Below are 19,775 nucleotides of genomic sequence, written 5' to 3'. Positions count from 1 at the left end.
AGCCAAGCCAGCCGTGGGACAGAAGGTGAGGTGTCCACAGAGGCCCACAGGACACAGGGCTATTTAACTGGGTCACACAAGCCAAACAATCTTGTAACTTGATGGCCTGGGTTTCAGAGGAATATCCCCCTGCCGCCCTGAGACACTGGAGTTGCTTCTTATCTTTTTTTTTTTTTTTTTTTTTTTTAATTTCCATCAAAAAGTTTAGTATTTTTTTAAATTAGAGGATAATTGTTTTACAATATTGTGTTTGACTTCCTGTCTTAAAAGGAATGATGGGTTCCACTTGATTTGGATTTCAGGCTTTGAAGTGAGGTAGTTACTGATTCCAGAGAAGGCAATGGCACCCCACTCCAGTACTCGTGCCTGAAAAATCCCATGGGCGGAGGAGCCTGGTAAGATGCAGTCCATGGGGTCGCTAAGAGTCAGACAGGACTGAGCGACTTCACTTTCACTTTTCACTTTCATGCACTGGAGAAGGAAATGGCAACCCACTCCAGTGTTCTTGCCTGGAGAATCCGAGGGACGGGGGAGCCTGGTGGGCTGCCGTCTATGGGGTCGCACAGAGTCGGACACGACTGAAGTGACTTAGCAGCAGTTACTGACTCTGGAACCCTATGTGCCAACTTCCAGGCACTGTGTCATGTATGTTACCTATATGAGCTCACTTATATAACCTTGAAAGTTTATATAAACCTTTCAAGGGTCTTCCCTGGTGCCTCAGTGTTAAAGAATCTGCCTGCAATGCAGAAGCCACAGGAGATATGGATTCAATCCTTGGGTCAGGAAGATCCCCTGGAGGAGGGCATGGCAACCCACTCCAGTATTCTTTCCTGGAGAATCCCATGGACGGAGGAGCCTGGCAGCTATAGCCCATAGTGTCCCAATGAGTCGGACAAGACTGAAGCGACTTAGTGCACACACACACACACACACACACACATGCAAGCTTCCAACAACATATTCAAACATCTCCATTTAATAGATGAGAAAACTGAAGCTCTAAGAAGGCAACATGCTGGCCTGCATCAAGTGGTGGAGCTAAAACTTGAACCCAGGGCCTTTGAGAACCAACAGCCACCTGACTATCTCAATGGAAGACGGCTTCAGGAAGTCACATCCCACCCAGCAGCCCTAACGAGATGCTTATGGCTTTATGTTATTTCTATCAGAGCAAGTCAGAACCTGCTTGGATCCAAAGGACAGGGAGACAGTAGTGAGGGACAGGAACACAAGCAGTGCCAGGCCAGGTGGCAGCGTCCTCAGGGCCCCCACCAAGGGAAGGGCTGTGCCTCTCCCAGGCGGGCTGGACTAGACAGAGCAGAGGTGGGAGTGGCTGGGGTGGCAGGTTCCAGGCTGTGTGTAGGGGAGTGGGTTTCCTTCCCCTTGAATCCAGGTCAAACTCTGGGAGCCCCCGCCCCTTTGGCTCACCAGGCCGAACAGCTAATCCTCTGCAACAACAGCTCCTGGGAAGGAGAGCAGAGACAAGCTTAGCTCCCCAAGCAGCCAGAGTTTTAAGAGGAGGTGTGGGGGTGGAGAGTGCTGCTTCATCATGGGCATTCCCTCTCACCTTGTGTCTCTGTTCTCAGGCTCCATAGGAGCCCCGTCTTGTTTGAAGTCACTGGTGAGTAGTCTAAGAGTTCATGGGGGCTTCTGGGGGCAGGAAACACTTTCTCAAAAAGTCTTGCTCAGGACTTCTTTGGTGGACCAGTGGCTGAGACTCTGCACTCCCAAGGCAGGGGGCCCAGGTTTCATCCCCGGTCAGGGAACTAGATGCCACATGCCGCAAAACTAAAGATCCCAAATGCCACAACTTAAAGTTGGCATGCCACGACAAAAATCTCACATGCTGCAGCTAAGACCTGGCACAGCCGAAATAAATTAAAAAAAAAAAATTTTTTTTTTTTTTTAAGTCAGGCCCACTTCCACTGGGCTCTTGGCTGAGGTGTGGAGGGAAAGGAAGAGAGACAGAGGCGGAGCCATACTGCTCCTTCCCCTGCTGGTGTCTCCTGGGCCCTGCGAGAACAGGCTGTAAGGAGCAAAAAGCAGAGAGGGCAAGCAGCAGCAGAAGGGGAAAAGCAAAGTGTTCTGCTTATGAACCCCACAACAGTGCCGGCTGCCCCTCCCTAATGAGGAGGCCTCTGCTAGTCTTAGAGTTCACGCTCCATCTTTCAGAAGTCTAGGAAAGATTCTGAACCTGAAAAATAGGCTGACACAGAGAAGATGCTCAGAAAGCATTTGTGGAAGGATGGATGGATAGATGGATGGATGAGTGGATGGATGGATATGTGGGTGAATATATAGAAGAAACAAAAGTTAGATGGATCTCAGTTGGAAATGAATGGGTGGATGGATGGATAATATTAACGGATGTATGGCTGATGGGTGAGTGGGTCGTAGGATGAAGGATTGATAGATGGATGGCAGAAGGATGGTGGATGGATGGATGAGTAGGTAAGTGGGGAACTGGATAAAGTAATTTTAAAAAAGGAAGGGAAGGGAAGGAAGGAAGATTTGTGGAAAGGAGAGAAGGAAGAGAAAGGAAGGAAGGCAGTGGACAGTAACACATGGACAGATAGTAGATAGGCAAATGTGCTGATAAACACTTAGCAACTATCTCTTCCAGAGCAAAAAAAGCACTGGTTTATAGTGTTTGCCAGTTTCTTCTACCCTGGCCAATTTCAAGCCACCAACGTGAGATGGGCTGGGAAGACATGAATACGGTCAGCTCCCGACAGGGTCAGGCAATTGTGAGCCAGTCCAGAACATCACAGGGGATTGGTGGGTAACTGGGTATATGAATTAATGTAGGAGTGGGGGGACAGAAAAAAAAAAAAGGATGATGGAGAATTCAACTCTCAACTGTCCTGAGAGAGGAAAATGGGTTCAAGTGATTTCAAGGCAGTGGAAGATAAGGCTACCTTATCTCTTCCACAAGGCTTTCCCCCCTGACCCAGGCACACAGATTGCTCCCTCCTCTGAACCCCTGAAACATCACTGTCTGTCCTACTCAGGGGTATTTGTCTCAGATCACCTGATGGTGTTAATTACTCATTCATTCACATTGATATTTCTTCAGCATCCTACCACATGCCAGGCTCTAAACAAGGGACTGACCACACTGCATGAATGAATCCCAGATCTCGTGGTGGGGGAGCTTCCAATCCAGTGGGAAAACAAACCAGCGAGTCAATCATATGAATCTGGTATGACCGTGAATGAGAGAAATCCATGTGAGAGGCCTGAGCTGCCCAGGGGAGGGAAGAGTCCAGGCCGTGCTGTGAGAGGCGATCCCTCCAACCAGGCTGAGCACAGCTCACTTCCCATGCACAGAGGTGTCCTCTCTGACCAGACAGAGGCAGCATTTGACTTGACTCAGCAGATAATTTATTCAGTTGAATTCTCAGTCCATGTTGGTTGCTCAGAGTTTTGGTCCACCCAGACGGGGCACCAGCCCTTCCTCACTCCAAATGTATGGTGGACTCTAGTTGGAGTGTCCTAGGAATCCCCTAGAATCCAAAAGTTGAAAAGGAAAAGCCAAAGAAACAATTGTGTCTCCAGGGACACCATGACTCCATGCACACCAGCCCCAGGGCTGAGCTAAAGAGGAAGGATTTCTACCCTAACCCCTACCTTAACTTCTGGAGTACTGAGGTTTGGGGTGGGCACTGGGGACCATCCACGGCAACATGATTGCTCCCAGGGCTCCCCCAAACCCTCACTCCAGTTCTCCCATTGCGGCCCCCAAAACAACATGTGGCACCATCTGCTAGGAACTAGCTGCTCTTGATCCCAAATCTGTTGCACAGGCTCCGCAAAAGGGCATTTCCTGATGCTAGCAGAACCTATGTGTCACATGCAAGCTGGCCAAAAGCCCCCAAAGGCTGTCACATCCATCACTGTGGCTTGGAGGCAAGGGGTCTCCTGGGAGCAGAAGAAACTTTGTTTTTAAAGGCTTTGAAAGAAAGGGGTCCATGGAAGCCCCTCCATCACTCATCTCCCTCCTTATCCAGTCCTCCCTCTGGTCTGGCTTAAAGCCTTCTTGCTGCAATGTTTCTCCCTATACCAAGTGATGGTGGAATGTGAGTGGCTGCCAGCCCCAACCCCATCCCTTGCAAGGGTTAGGAGGTGAGAAGAGCTGGCAGGTGTGGCTTCCAAAGGAGTCCTGTGAAGCCAGGGAGAATCCTTCTTCTTCAAACTAAGTATGTCCAGCTAGCCAGCCCCCACCGAGTCCCTTCTTCCCACGCACACTGGTCAGCCAATCCCAAGCCTCCTTCCAGCCTTCTTTCATGAGGCATCTCCAAGCCATTCCCCTCCTGGAAGCCTCCCTTGATTCAGCGGGTGGAGCAGCCGCACCCACCCACCTCTGCAGCCTGGCGGCACCTGATTCCCTCCCCAGTCACCTTCAGATGAAAGAGGAAACCCCTTTAAAAAGAGAAAGCTCCTCCCGCCCCTTTGGGATCCCAAGGTTGGGAGGGAGCGGCCAGCGGGTCCATCCCTTGCCTCTGAGCAAACTGTATCTAAAAACGTTCTCTAAAAGATCTGCAAAGAAAAAGATGTCACGACCTCCCTCAGCCATTCAGTTTCAAGCTTTGGGACTATTTGCTGCAGGAACATCTTCTTTGAATCTATCTGAGCCTCATGCCCTGAGAAAGCTAAGCTAAGGGGCAGTTGTGTCCAAGAGAGGAGGGCTCTGGTCCACTCTCAGTGCTGGCACGGGTCTTTTGTGCCTGTATCTCTGTCTTTCTGTGCCTCTGGTTATAGACAGCAGCCAGAAGGCTGTGGTGGTTCAAAACTTTGTGTGTTAACCATTCAGTTGTGTTCAATTCCTTGCGACCTCATGAACTGTAGCCCTCCAGGCTCCTCTGTCCATGGAATTTTCCAGGCAAGAATATTGAAGTGGGTTGCTATTTCCTTCTCCAGGAGAACTTCCCGACCCAGGGATCAAACCCAAGTCTCCTGCATTGCAGAAAGATTCTTTACTGTCTGAGCTCAAAACTTTATAGCAACACTAGAATTTCTGAGGTCTTATTTACTCATTTCTGCTATTCTAGTCCTACAGAGTTTGTTGTGAAATTGGAGGGGTTTCAATTATATACTAAGAACTCTCTAATTTCTTTTTCTTGTGATGAGAACTCTTAAGATCTACTCTCTTAAAAACTTTCAAACATACATGATGGTATTATTACCTATTGTCACCATGCTGCACCTCATGTTCCTGGGACTTATTTATTCTAAAACTAAAGGTTGAACCTTTTGGTGAATGAGAAGAAAGAGAAGAAGAGGGAGAAGGAGACAGAGGAAAAAGAAAAATAACTCTCTAGATCAGGAACTACTGTTTCTGCTATCAAATTTTCTTACAGGAAGAACTTTAAAAACAGGTCTAATTTCTACCTGCCTAGAATATTTAAGGCACCTGCTGGGGAGGGTGATGAAGGGAAAGAAACAGACATGTGTAGCACCTCTCCCATGGGCCATGGTCCCAGCCCTGGGATACGGAGCGCTGAGACATGGTTCCCACCCTCAAGGACTCTTGGCCTGCCCAGTCCCTCAGATTCAGGTGAAAATCCTCTTGATCCTATTCCAAGGACTGCCCTTTACTCCTTACTAGTCTTCTGCCCCCTTAAAAGTCACCGAGTCTTAAACGAAGCTATCAAATAGAGATCAGGGCCTCCCCAGGGAGAAGAAGTCTGGTACAGATCTGGTTGGGATAACCCTGACCTGGGACCTAGCACCTAGCACCTGCCTCCTGGCAGGCCCAGGAGGGTTCTGCCATCCTTGGCACCTTCCCAGCACTTGCCTTGAACTCTGGGGAAAATACCCACTGGATCAAGCCAACTTCTCTCCATTGACACTCATAAAGGAGGGCGGGATGTGCAGTTTTCCGTGTCAACTTGCTAAAGCTATAATACCCAGTTATTGAGTCAGACACTAATCTAGGTGTTGCTGTGAAGATATTTTGTAGATGTGGTTACATTACAGTCAGTGGACTTTAAGTGAAGAAGATTATCTGCTTTAATGTGGTCAGGTCTCATCAAATCATTGGAAAGGCCTTCACCGTAAAAACTGAGGTTTCTTGGAGAAGAAGAAATTCTGCCTTAAAACCTGCCATCAACTCCTGCCTGAGTTGCCAACCTGCCACTTACCATCCCCCACAATCGCATGAGCCAATTCCTTGAAATAAATCCCTTGATATAAAAATTGCTATTGTTGCTCAGTCCCTAAGTTGTGTTTGACTCTTGGTGACCCCACGGGCTGCAGCACACCAGGCTCCTTTGTCCTCCACTGTCTCCTGGACTTTGCTCAAATTCATGTCCATTGAGTCAGTGATGCTATCTAACTATCCACGTTCCTATGCAATATTGTTCTTTACGGTATGACTTTCACCACCAGACACATCCACCACTGAGCATCATTCCTGCTTTGGCCCAGCTGCTTCACTCCTTCTGGAGCTATTAGTAACAGACCTCTGCTCTTCCCCAGCAGCCTATTGGACACCTCCCAGCCTGGAGGTCTCATCTTCCAGTGTCATATCTTTTTGCCTTCTCATACTGTCCGTGGGGTTCTTCAGGCAAGAATATTGGAGTGGGTTGCCATTTCCTTCTCCACTGGCCCCCGTTTTGTCAGAATTCTTCACTATAGCCCGTCCGTCCTGGGTGGCCCTGAACGGCACGGCTCTCAGCTTCACTGAGTTACACAAGCCCCTTCACATCATGGCAAGGCTGTGACCCATGAAGGGGTGATGTAAAGATAAAGATGTATAAATGAACCTCTTTATATAAATATAGAGAGATACAGAGACAAACATATCTCCTGTTGGGTCTGTTTCTCTGTTGAATCCTGACCGATTCCTGTTGCAGCCTGGCGCTGGCCTCCCTGGAGTTTGACAGGCTCTCCTCGAGGGAGATGCTTCCAGAAAGGCCCATGGGAACTGGCTCTCTCTGGGCACCGTGGGATCTGGGGTGGGAGTAGCAGGAGCAGGGACTCTGGGCAGGAGAGCTCTGGAACTTTCTTCGAGTGTAAATTTGGGCAAATTATTTAATCTCTCAGAGCCAGTTTCCTTGCCTACAAAATGAGGCTGCCTGGCAGGACCGTGGAGGGATTAAGGAGGTCACAATTCTGAAAATGCCTTGACAGCACATAACTCCCCAGAACAGCTCAATCAATTTGTGCTCTAAAGGGAAATGAGCAGAGCTCTCCCTGGCTGCAGGAAGGATGGGGAAGGGGGTCGTGAAGAGGGGTTGACTGGACTTCACTCCCATGCTGGCAACTGGACCGGGCAGGGCCTGACCCTCTGCGTCTGGCTCCTCCATGCCTCTCCTATGTACCTTCCAGCTCTGAAATTCCATGATTGTAGGGTGGCATCCTAAAATACAGAGAGGGCAGTGAAAATAATTAAAGGCTTAGAAAATAGAACCTGAGAGGAAAGGGTTAAAGGCCCCTGGGATTATTTAGCCTGGAGAGGAATGGCTTAATGACACCCTTCCTAACCTCAGGAGGGTTATTTGGATGAAGGCTGGCCAGCTTCTCTCCACCTCTCTAGAGGCCCAAACAAGAGGGCCCAGGCTAACAGCCCATCTAGAGGGACTGAAGTCAGACTGCAGGGTGTCTGCCTTGCATGAGATACCCTCTGCTTTAGAGGACTTGGGGGGTGCAGGGCCGGGGGGCAGGGAATGCAGGGTGGGATTGTCACAGACCTGCCTTTCGGTAGGAAATGGGTTGGATGACCTCCGTACAGGAAGAAAGGAAAAAAACAACAACCCAAGAGCAGACAGAACGGGTGTGGTGAGGCTGATTCAGCAGCCCTTCGCTGCCCTGAGGGGGTCACTCAGCAGGAGCCCTGTGGAGCAAAGGGATCGGTCACAGAGAGAAGGCTCTGCCTGGGTATGCTCCTGAGACCTCCGAGGGCTAGAGAGCACCCCCATTCTGCAGCTCTCTCATTCCATGGAGGGGTTGATTCGGGTGTGTATAAACCCCTGAGAGGCCCCCATTAGGTGGCAGGCAAGGGTCACTCACCTGTCTATCAGAGAGATTGCAGGAAATAATATCAATAAATAGCATCCTAATTACTTATTAAGCCTTCCCTGGTGGCTCAGATGGTAAGGAATCTGTCTGCAATGCAGGAGACCTAGGGTTCAATTCCCGGGCTGGGAAGATCCCCTGGAGCAGGGAATGGCTTACCCACTCCAGTATTCTTGCCTGGGGAACTCTATGGACAGAGGAGCCTGGTGGGGCTACAGTCCATGGAGTTGCAAAGAGTCGGACACGACTGAGCGAGTAACACTTGACCATGTAGCTGGAACCATGCTAAGCGCTTAACATGGATTATCTGACTCAGCCCTCCCATAATCTTATGAGGTTTCATTCTCCCCATGTTACTGAGGAGGCGATTGAGACACAGAGAGACTAAGTAGCTTGCCCAAGGTTACAAGGATAATAAGTAGCAGAACTGGGTTTTGAACTGTACATTATCTGACTCCAGAACCCTCCTTCTAATCCCTTAAACTGGACTATTAAATTTGCTTCTTCTGAGCCAAGATTTTAGAGTCTTAACAGCTACCTTTGTGATGTCTCACAAAACTCCTTCCACGTCTTCTATTTCTTCTTTCCAGCCTCCACTGCTGAGAAGTTCACCCACAGCCTGTCTCACCATCCTGGCTCAGGGATGGGGGAGGCCCTTCCCCAGGAGAAGGCGCTGAAGTCAGAATCTGCTTTCCTGGCCTTGACAAGACCTGGCTCCTGTGCTTGGCCTCACCTGTGGGTCCAGCTGAGCCCAGAACCAGAGTTGGAACCTGAATCAGAATTGGAACTAGAACCGGAACCGGAACGGAAACCAGAGTGTTCCCTGAAAGGCAAAGGGGGCAGAGAAGTCTCCCTGATCCCACAGAGGCAGAAGGCGTGGGTCACATGAAAGGAGGCAAGCCCAGCTCTGCCTGAATCATTGCCCAGCCTGAGGGCTCCAGGCGGGGAGGACCGCTGAGGGGGAGCAGGGAGCACCCAGGCGCCCCCGCTCAGCTCCATCCCACTCAAGTCCTGTGCTGCTCAGGGGAGGCTGGCTCCAGCCACCCTGGAGCCCCTGTGGTTCAGGCAGAAGCAACACTGCCTTGAGAGAGGCACACGGGTCTGGCAGCTCTGGGGGGGGAGCCGCGGGCTCTCCAGCCCACATCTCCCAGCCCGACCCACCCCTCACACCTGAAGTCTAGCCAGACTGAAACTTCTGCAGCTCCCAGAAGGCCCTGCCAAGGTGCACTCAGCCTGCAGCTGTTTCACAAGCCTCTTTGCCACTCCACCCACTTTGGGGCTTAGCTTAGTTGGCATTTCCTCCAAGAATCGCTTCCTGACACCCCCTCACCCCAAGCCAGGCCGTGTGACCCCTCCCTTCCTCCCCTCCCCCTCCTCCCATCCCGCCCTCTCCCCCCACTCTCCTAGTTCCCCAGCGGCTACCCCATCACACCACCCTGTAACCTTCCGTTCCTCCGGCCACCAGGCTATCTCTATGGTCATCAGGGTCTCACTGGGTGCCCAGCTCACAGTGGGTGGCCTGATAAATATCTGTTGAGTTCCTGGATGATTAAAACAGAACAGAAAAAGTGAACGAGCAGACTCTAGGCATCTTGTGTGCCGTGCCCCCTAAAGCCCACAGTTTCTGCAACAGCGCCGGGCACTCAGCTGGTCTTGGCAAGAACAACTCAGGGTACCAGGGCTGAGATGCTGATGAGGCAGTGACCCATTGGAAGCCGGGATAAGGCAGGGCGGCTCCAGAAAGGAGATGAGCTGGGGTTTAGGGCTTGGGAACCTGGCTCAAATTTCCCTCAAATCTGAGAGTTTTCAGAGAAGCCAGGTAGAGGAGACGTGTCCGGGCAAAGGCAGCCCGTCCGTCCGGTTGCCGTGCTGGCTCTGGGACAGCAAAGCAGCAGGAGCAGCCAGCCTCCTCCCCGGGAGGCACACGGTGGCCGAGCCCTGGGAGCGAGAGGAGAAAGCGAGCGGCAGCACCCCTCCCTGACCTCCCCACGGCAGGCTGCTAGCTGTGCGGCCACGCCTTCAGGACACCGTCCTCAGGACTTCCCTGTGGTCCGGCGGCTAAGACCTCACACTCCCAATGCAGGCGGCCCAGGTTCGATCCCTGGTTGGGGAACTAGAGAACTAGATCCCATGTGCTACAATTAAAGATTCACATGCCACAACTTCAAAAAAGAAAGAAAAAAAAAAAAAGATCCCTCATGCCACAGCGAAGATCCCACATGCTGTGACTAAGACCACATAAATAAATATATGTGCATGTTTAGGTGCTCTGTCGTGTCTGAGTCTGTGACCTCACGGACTGTAGCCCTGAGGTCAGTCGTTATTTAGTCACTAAGTCATGTCCGACTCTTGCGACCCCATGGTCTATATAGCATGCCAGGCTCCTCTGTCCATGGTATTTTCCAGGCAAGAATACTGGAGTGGGTTACCATTTCCTCCTCCAGAGGATCTTCCTGATCCAGGGGTCGAACCCGGGTCTCCTGTGTCTCTTGCATTGCAGGCAGATTCTTTATCCACTGAGCCACTGGGGAAGTCCCTAAATAAAATACATAAAAAAAAAAGACATCACCCTCACCCAGACCAGTGCCACCAGAGCCCCCTGCAGCAGATCTGGAACCATCAATGGACAAAAGGCGATGGGCTAACAGGAGAAGGAAGGGAGTAGGCAGGCTGGAAAGAGAAAAGAAAGCAGAGCTTCAGGAAGGACAAAGAACAAGAGTGCAGCAGACAGCAAGAACTAGAGTAAATGAGACGGAAAGGAAGGCAGATCCAACGGAGAAAGCTCATGTCAAAATACACTCCCCAGCCTCCAAAATCCTTTTCCCAACGATGTCTCATATGAACGCACAACGGCTCCAGGAGGCATCATTATGCTTTTCTTTCCTTTTATTTTATTTCACTTTTTATTACGGAAAACTTCAAAAATACACAAAGTAAACATAATGATATAATTTAAATCCCTGTACACCCATCGCCCCGCTGCAACAATTATCTCACTGTGCCATTTTTCTTTCATTATATTCTCACCCACTCAATTCTTATTGTTTTTTGACATGTCTGTTTTTTAGGGAAATTTACTTGCATTAAAATGTACAAATATAGGTGTATCACGTCGATAAATGTTTATATCCAAGTAACCCCCAATCCTGTCACAATATGGTACATAATCATCTCACAGGGAAATTCTCCATGTTCATTTCAAGTCAAGCCCACCACCTACCTCCACCCTAAACTGACCTAATCTGTAGCTAACAATAGTTTTGCCTAATCTGGAACTTCACATAAGTGGAATCATAGAATATGTACTCCTGAGTGTCTTTCTCCTTTCTCTCCGCATATTATTTTTGAGACTCACACATCTTGATGCATACATCAGTTGCTGTTGTTTAATCACTAAGTCATGTCCGACTCTTTCAACCCCATGGTCTATAGCATGCCAGGCTCCTCTGTCCATGGGATTTTCCAGGCAAGAATACTGGAGTGGGTTGCCATTTCCTTTTCTAGGGGATCTTTCCTATCCAGAGATCAAACCCATGTCTCTTACATCTCCTGCATTAGCAGGTGGGTTCTTTATCACTGAGCCACCTGGGAAACCCACATACATCCGTAGTTAATTTCTTTTCCATTGCTGACTGGTACTCCAGGGTAGGAATGTATCAGAATTTATCTAGCAAGTCTCCTGTTGATGAACATTTGGCCTGTTTCCAGTATGTGACTAGTATGAATAAAACTTTTATGAACAGTTGTTTTTGTGGGCATATGTTTTCATTTCTCTTGGATAAATACCTAGGAGCAGAATTACCAAGTCCAAGAGTAGGTGTATAGGTGTATGTTTAACTTTATGAGAAACTATCAAACCGTTTTCCAGAGTGGGTGCACTGGTTTGCATTCCCACCAGCAACTTGTGTGTGTTCCAGCTGCTCCACAGTCTCGTCAACATTCAGTGGTTGTCAGGCTTTTAAATTTAGCCATTAAGGTTGGTATGTATCGCTTGCAATTTGCACTACATTAATGATGTCAAGCAATGTTTAACGTGCCATTGGTGTTCGTACATCTTTTGTGAAGAACCTATCCAAACCTCTCGCCCATTTCTAATGGTCTTGCTTGTCTTTTTATTATTGAATCGTAGGAGTTCTTTGTTTATTCTAGTCTGTCCTTTGTTGGATACGTGTTTTCTGAATATTTTCTCCAAATCTGTGGCCTATTAATTTTCTTAATGGTATCCTTTTATCAGATTTATCAAGGCATAATTTAGATAAGCAGAGAAAGCAATGGCACCCCACTCCAGTACTCTTGCCTGGAAAATCCCATGGACGGAGGGGCCTGGTGGGCTGCAGTCCATGGGGTCGAGAAGAATTGGACACGACTGAGTGATTTCACTTTCACTTTTCACTTTCATGCATCAGAGAAGGAAATGGCAACCCACTCCAGTGTTCTTGCCTGGAGAATCCCAGGGACAGGGAGCCTGGTGGGCTTCAGTCCATGAGGTTGTACAGAGTCCAACACAACTGAAGCAACTTAGCATATGCCCACAGGCTATGCAGGAAACCCCAGTTCAATTCCTGGGCTGGTGAAGGAAATGCCAACCCACTCCAGTATTCTTGCCTGGAGAATCCCCATGGACAGAGGAGCCTGGTCTATGGGGTCTACAAAGAGAGAATACAGTCAGAGAGAGCCACAGTCCATGGGGTCACAGAGTTGGACATGACTGAGCTACAAAGCACAGTGACTAAAGATGTCTAGCTTCTTTTCACATCTTATTTGCTATTTGCTTGCCTTTATTGGTGAGATGTCTTGCCAGATCTTTTGCTCAATTTTTAATCTTTTGATCACTTTTTAATTTGTCTTGCTACTGAGTGGGAAGTTTCTCATGCATACTCTGGATCCAAGTCCTTTATTAGACATATGAGTTGCAATATTTTCTACCCCATTGTGGCTTGCCTTTTTACTTTTTTGACAATGTCTTTTTTAAAAAAGCAAAATGTTTTCATTTTGATGAAGTCCAATACATTGATTTTTTTTCTTATTAGAAGTTGTCCTTTCTGAATCCTAAGAAGTCTTGGTTAACTCAAGATCACAAAAATTCCAGGTCTTTGACCCACCATTTCAAGTTGTTGTTGATTGTATGAGACAAGAGTCATTGTTTTTTCTTATACATAGACATCCAAATATTCCAGCACCATTTGTTGAAAAAGACTGCTATTTCCCTCACTGATTTACCTTGGCACCCTTGTGAAAAGTCAATTAGCTTTAGATGTGTAAGTATTTCTGGACACTCTAGTCTGATCCACTGATCCAAATTTCTATTCTACACCAATATGTACTGTCTTCATCATTGTAACGTTATTGTAAGTCTTGAAATCAGGTAGTAATTCCTCCAATCTTGTTCCTTGTTTTTCATAAAATTTGTTTTAACAATTATAGTCCTTTCCATTTCCACATAAATTTCAGAATCAGCTTGTCAAATTTTCAAAACACCTGCTGAGATTTTGACTGGGAATATGTTAGATCCGTAGATTGATTTGAGGAAAATTGAGATCCTAACAATATCAAGTATTCTGATTCATGAACGTGGTCTCTCTATTTACTTAAATCTTAATTCCTCCCAGCAATATTTTATAGTTTTCAGCATACTTTATAAATTTTGCTAATTTGTCCCTAAATGTTTCCTGTTTCATGCTATTATAAATGTTATTTTTAATTTAAATTTCCAGTTTCTAGTATATAGAAATACAATTCATTTTTGTATATCAAGCTTGTATCTTGAAACCTTGCTAAACTTATTTGTTAGTTCTAGTCCCCTAGCTTTTCTATAGATTCCTTAAGCTTTTTCTACATAGACAATCATGTTGACTGTAAATAAAGAAAATTTCAAATCTTCCCTTAAAAACAACATGCCTTTTAATTCTTTTACTTGAATTATCATGTTGTCGACGACCTTAAGTACACTGTTGAATAGAGTAATAAATAATAGTTATAAAAGAGGTTCGGGCATGGTGGAAATGGTGAAGGTGGTCAAGATGTCCAATTTATAGTATTAGTAAGTTCTGGTGGTGTAATGTTCAACTACAGTGGCTACAGGTAACAACAATGTATGTTTGAAAGTTTCTTAGAGAACAGATCTTAAAATCCCCATCACAAGAAAAAAATATTTAACTATGTGAAGTGATGGGTATTAACTAAATTTATTGTGGTGATCATTTTACAATATATATATATACATATAATCATTATCTCATACACCTTAAACTAATACAATCTTATGTGCCAATTATATCTCAATAAAACTGGAGGGAGAGAATAGTTTTAACAGGTTCCCTTGTTTCTGATCTGAGAGGGAAAACATTCAGACTTTCACCACTTAACTATGAGGTTAACTCTTAAGATATTTTGTAGACATCCTTTTCTCAGGTTGTGTAAGTTTCCATCTATTCCCAGTTTGCTAAGGTTTTGTCATGGATCTATGCTAAATTTGGTCAAAAGCTTCCTTGGCATCAACTGGCATGATCCATGTGTTGCTTCTTTTAAGACTGTTTAAATGGTGTGTTTGTGTTCTACTTAGCTTCTTCCTGCTGCTGTAACAAACTTAGTGGCTTAAAAAACAACGCAGATTTATTATTTTACCAGTCTGGAGATTTGGAGTTCAAAATGGGTCTTACTGGGCTAAAGTCAAGACGTTGGCAGGGCTACCTTCCTTTTGCAGGCTCTAAGAGAGAATTCCCTTCCATCTCAAAATCCTTAATCACGTCTGCAGAATCTCTTATGTTACTGAAAGCAGCATGTCCACCAGTTCTGGGATTCAGACGTGGATATTCTGTCTACCACATATGATAGAGCATAGATTGACTTTTGAATATTAAAGCAACCTTGATGGGACTTCCCTGCCAGTCCAGAGTTAAGACATCGCCTTTCAATGCAGGTGGCATGGGTTTGACCCATGATCAGGGAGTTAAGGGCTTCCCTGGTAAGCTCAACTGGTAAAGAATCAGCCTGCAATGCAGGAGATCCCAGTTCAACTCCTGAGTTGGGAAAATCCCCTGGAGAAGGAATAGGTTATCCACTCCAGTATTCTGGGGCTTTGCTGGTGGCTCAGATGGTAAAAGAATCTACCTGCCCTGTGGGAGACCTGGGTTTGATCCCTGGGTTGGGAAGATACCCTGGAGGGGGGCAGTAAAGAATCTGCCTACAATGCAGGAAACCTAGGTGCCATCCCTGGATCAGGAAGATCTCTTGGAGAAGGGAATGGCTACTCACTCCAGTATTCTTGCCTGGAGAATCCCATGGACAGAGGAACCTGGCGGGCTACAGTCCATGGGGTCACAAAGAGTCGGACACCAATGAGCAACTAAACACAGCACAGAGAGCTAAGATCTCACATGCTTCAAGGTCAAAAAACCAAAATGTAAAACAGAACAAACTCAATAAGAACTTTGAAAAGTGAAAGAAAGTGAAAGTGAAAGTTGCTCAGTTGTGTCCTACTCTTTGCAACCCCATGGGCTGTATAGTCTATGGAATTCTCCAGGCCAGAATACTGGAGTGGGTAGCCGTTCCCTTCTCCAGGGGATCTTCCCAACCCAGGGATTGAACCCAGGTCTCCCACATTGCAGGTGGATTCTCTACCAACTGAGCCACCAGGGAAAAAAAAGTGGTCCACATCAAAAAATCTTTAAAAAATATAAATAAATAAAACAACCTTGAATTCTGGATTAAAGGCCATTTGGGCATGGTTTGTTATCCTTTTTACATATTGTTGAAATTTCTTTGCTAAAATTGTATTAAGTATTCCTGTATCTTTTTTTTTTTTGGATGCACTGGGTCTTTGTTGAGGTATGCAGGCTTTCTCTAGTTGCAGCTACGTTGCCCCACGGGATGCAGGATCTTAGTTCCTGGACCAGGGATTGAACCCTCATCCCATACGTTAAAAGGTAGATTCTTAACCACTGGGCCACCAGGAAAGGCCCTCTGTACCTATGTTATTGAGTGACAGTGCTTTGTAGTCTTAGCGGTTCTTTTCCCTTATAATGTCTTTGTCTCATTTTGGTATCCAGATAATGCTGGCTTTCTAAAATAAGTTTGGAAATGTTCCTTCCTCTTTTATTTTTTATAAAAGTTTTTTATAGAATTGGTACTATTTTTAACTTAAATGTTTAGTAGAATCATTGGTATATCAGAACTGGCTTGTACTGACTCATGCGAGTCTACTGTTAAATTTTTAGGAATTTTATGAACCTGTTGTTAAATTCAGCTGTTATTAAAAATTTCAAGACTTGCATTTAAGCTTCTTTAAAGTGTGTCCACAGCAGCCTTTAGATAGAATTGACTTAGCTGCACTCTTAAGACAATACCCTTTTTGACCATTCTACCCAATGTCCCAGGTAGTGTAAGGTTTCTTAACTCGGGCTGGTGGGATCACAAGTTCTAATTTTTATGCGGGCTCTAGAGAAGGAAATGGCAACCCACGCCAGTGTGCTTGCCTGGAGAATCCCAGGGATGGGGGAGACTGGTGGGCTGCCGTCTCTGGGGTCACACAGAGTCGGACACGACTGAAGTGACGCAGCAGCAGCAGCAGCAGAAATTGTTTTGCCCATTGCTTTCTGATGATCCTTTCCCAAGCTTTGGGTCATTTCCTCTCACAGGTTGCAGATCGAGGAGTGAAGCAAGGGACACCTCTGTACATCTCCAGAACTCTGTCTGCGTAGATTCCTCCTCTTTGGTACTCTGTCCTCCAAGTCCTGCTCCTTGCCTTTCCTCAACTCCAGTCACTGTCTCCTCAATTCACCCAGGCCCTACTCAGCTTCTCTCTTCCTCTTCTATGACCTGGAAACTGCCTCCAGGCAATAAAGCAAGGTATTTATTTGTAGGACTCATTTCAGCTGTTTCCCTTATCTCAACTATTACAGCCCTGTGCTGACTATTTTCTTCTAATACTTGAAAAACATTATTTCATATATTTTTTCCAGTTTTCTAGTTGTTTAAGGTGACAAGGCAGATCTGGTCCAAGTCACTCCATCATGATGAAAGCAGAAGTGTTTATTGATGAGTAAAGTTTTTTCTTTTAATTTTATTGAAACATATTTTATCTTTTTTTTTTTTCTTTTTTGATTATCGACTTTTGGGTCTTGTTCAAGAACTCTTGGGCTTCCCAGATAACTCAAGCAGTAAAGAATCCACTGGCCAACACAGGAGACGCAGGAGAAGTAGGTTCAATCCTCGGTTCAGGGAAGATTCCCCTGGAGGAGAAAATGGTAACCCACTCCAATATTCTTGCCTGGGAAATCCCATGGACAGAGGAGCCTGCTGGGCCACAGTCTGTGGGGTCACAAAGAGTTGGACATGACTGAGCGACTAAACACACACACACACACAAGAACTCCTTGCTTACTTTTCGGTCTCAAAAATATTCTCTCTTATGCTGAATTTAAACAAAAAAAATTATAGTGTAAGCTGCTACATTTAGGTCTATGGCTCAACTCAAATTTTTTGATATAAGATATAAAGTTCAGGTGTCAAAGCTTTTTTTCTGGATAAAGACATCCCCTGTTTCAGGACCACTTATTGAAAGATTTTTTCTTCTCATAATTACTTTTACACCTCTGTTCAAAATCAATTAACTGTGTGAGTACAAGTCTTTCTAGAATCTCTATTGTGTTTCATTGATCAATTTGTCTATCCTTACATCAATACACCACTGTCTTAATTGCTGCAGCTTTACAGTAAGACTTAAGGTAATCTAGTATAAACTCTTCCGTTTTGTTTTGCTTTTTTAGGATTATTTTGGTCCTTTGAACTTTAGACTAAACTCTATAGCTTATAAAATGTTATTAACAAACACTTCTAGGATTATGAATAGAACTATTTAATATATTAAATCTACAGATTAATTTGGCAAAAATGACATCAAGGTTGAGTCTTTCAATTCATAAATGTTATGTAACTCTCCACTTATTTAGGTCTTTTAAAATTTTACTCAGCAATATTTTGTAATTTTCAGTACATAGTTCTTGAATATCTTTTGTTAAAAATTTTCCTAAGTATTTTCTTATGTATAATGCTGTTGTTCTGTATAATACTGTTGAAGTAAACTTGCTAGGTTCATTCACTAGTTCTAGTAAGGTTTTTATTCACATAAACTATCACATCATCTGTAAAAGGATGTCTATAATCTTCAGTACAATGTTAAACAGAAGTAATAAAAGTAGACATCCTGATCTTATGAGAAAAGCGTTCAATCTTTCACCAATAAAGTTGGCTTTAGCTGTAGGTTTCATATAGTGCCCTTGATCAGACAGAGAAACTCTCTTGTTACCCTAGTTTTCTCACAGTTTTTATCATGAATAGGTGGAATTCTGTCAAATGTTTTTTGTGTGCATTTATAGAGATAATGATATGGATGTTCTCCTTTATCCTATGAATACGTGGATTATAATAATTGATTTACAAATGTGAAATGGATAAATCATACAGTCAGATGTATGATCCTTTTTATATATTGTTCAGTTCAATTTGTAAATACTTTGTTAGGGTTCTTGTGTGTATGTTTATGAGAGATGTTGGTCTATAATCTTCTTTTCTTTGTCAAATTTGGGCTCAGGGTTATGTTGGAGCCATGAAAAGAACTGAGAAGTTTTCCTTTATACCACAGTTTCTGAAAGATGGTTGGTACAATTTCTTCCTTAAATATTTGATGAACTCACCAGTGAAACTACTTGGGCTTGGCATTTCCTCTGCAGAGAAGTTTTGTACCTTGAACAAATTCAAGGTACTGGATAGGTATAGAACTATTTTGATTTTCTATTTCTTTTATGTCTGTTTTGGTATGTTGGGTTTTTTCAAAGAATGTGATTCATCTAGGCAGTCAAATTTACTGGCATAAAGTTATTCATAATCGTCCCTCATTATCCTTTTGATGTCCTGTAGGATCTGTGGGAATATTCCTCTATAATTCTAGATGCTGATACTTGATATTGTCTCCCTGTTTCCTGGTCAGTTGATAGAGGTTTATTAATCATATTAATTTTCCCCCAAATTTTGGTTTCATTATTTTTCTCTATCCTTTGTTTTCTATTTTATTGATTCTCCCCTTTATTATTTCCTTTCTTCGACTTATTTTCAGTTAAATTTTTCCTCTCTTTCCAGTTTTTTGAAGATGAAAATGTAGATGATTGATTTTAAGCCATTATTATTAGCTAACAGAATCATTTAAAAGTGTAAAGTTTTTTCTAAATATTGCATCCTATGAATTTTGATATATTTTCATTATTTTTTAGTTCAAAACACTTTATTTTCCCTTTTAGATTTTCCTGTGTGTGTGCTCAGTCACTAATCATGTCTGACTCTTTGCAACCCCATTGACTGTAGCCTGCCAGGCTTCTCTGTCCATGGAATTTTCCAGACAAGAAGACTAGAATGAGTTGCCATTTCCTACTTCAGAGGATCTTTCCAACCTAGGGGTTGAACCAACATCTCCCGAGCCCCTCATTGGCAAGCAGATTCTTTTGACTCTGCCACCTGGGAAGCCCTTTTCCTTTGATTCACAAGTTACTCAAAGCTGTATTATTCCACTTTAAAATATTTGGAATTTTTCTAAATATCTTGTTGACTTTCAAATTAATTCCCTTTTGGTCAGAAAACATCCTCAATCTTGTTTCAGTCTTATGGAATTTACTGGGATCCTATTTTGCCTAGCATATGATCCATCTCAGTGAATGCTCCATGGACACTTGGGTGAAAAATGTTATGGGTAATATTCTATA

The sequence above is a fragment of the Bubalus bubalis genome, chromosome 16 (assembly GCF_019923935.1).
Source record: "Bubalus bubalis isolate 160015118507 breed Murrah chromosome 16, NDDB_SH_1, whole genome shotgun sequence".
Taxonomy (NCBI): Eukaryota; Metazoa; Chordata; class Mammalia; order Artiodactyla; family Bovidae; genus Bubalus; species Bubalus bubalis.
This window is presented reverse-complemented; position numbering follows the sequence as displayed.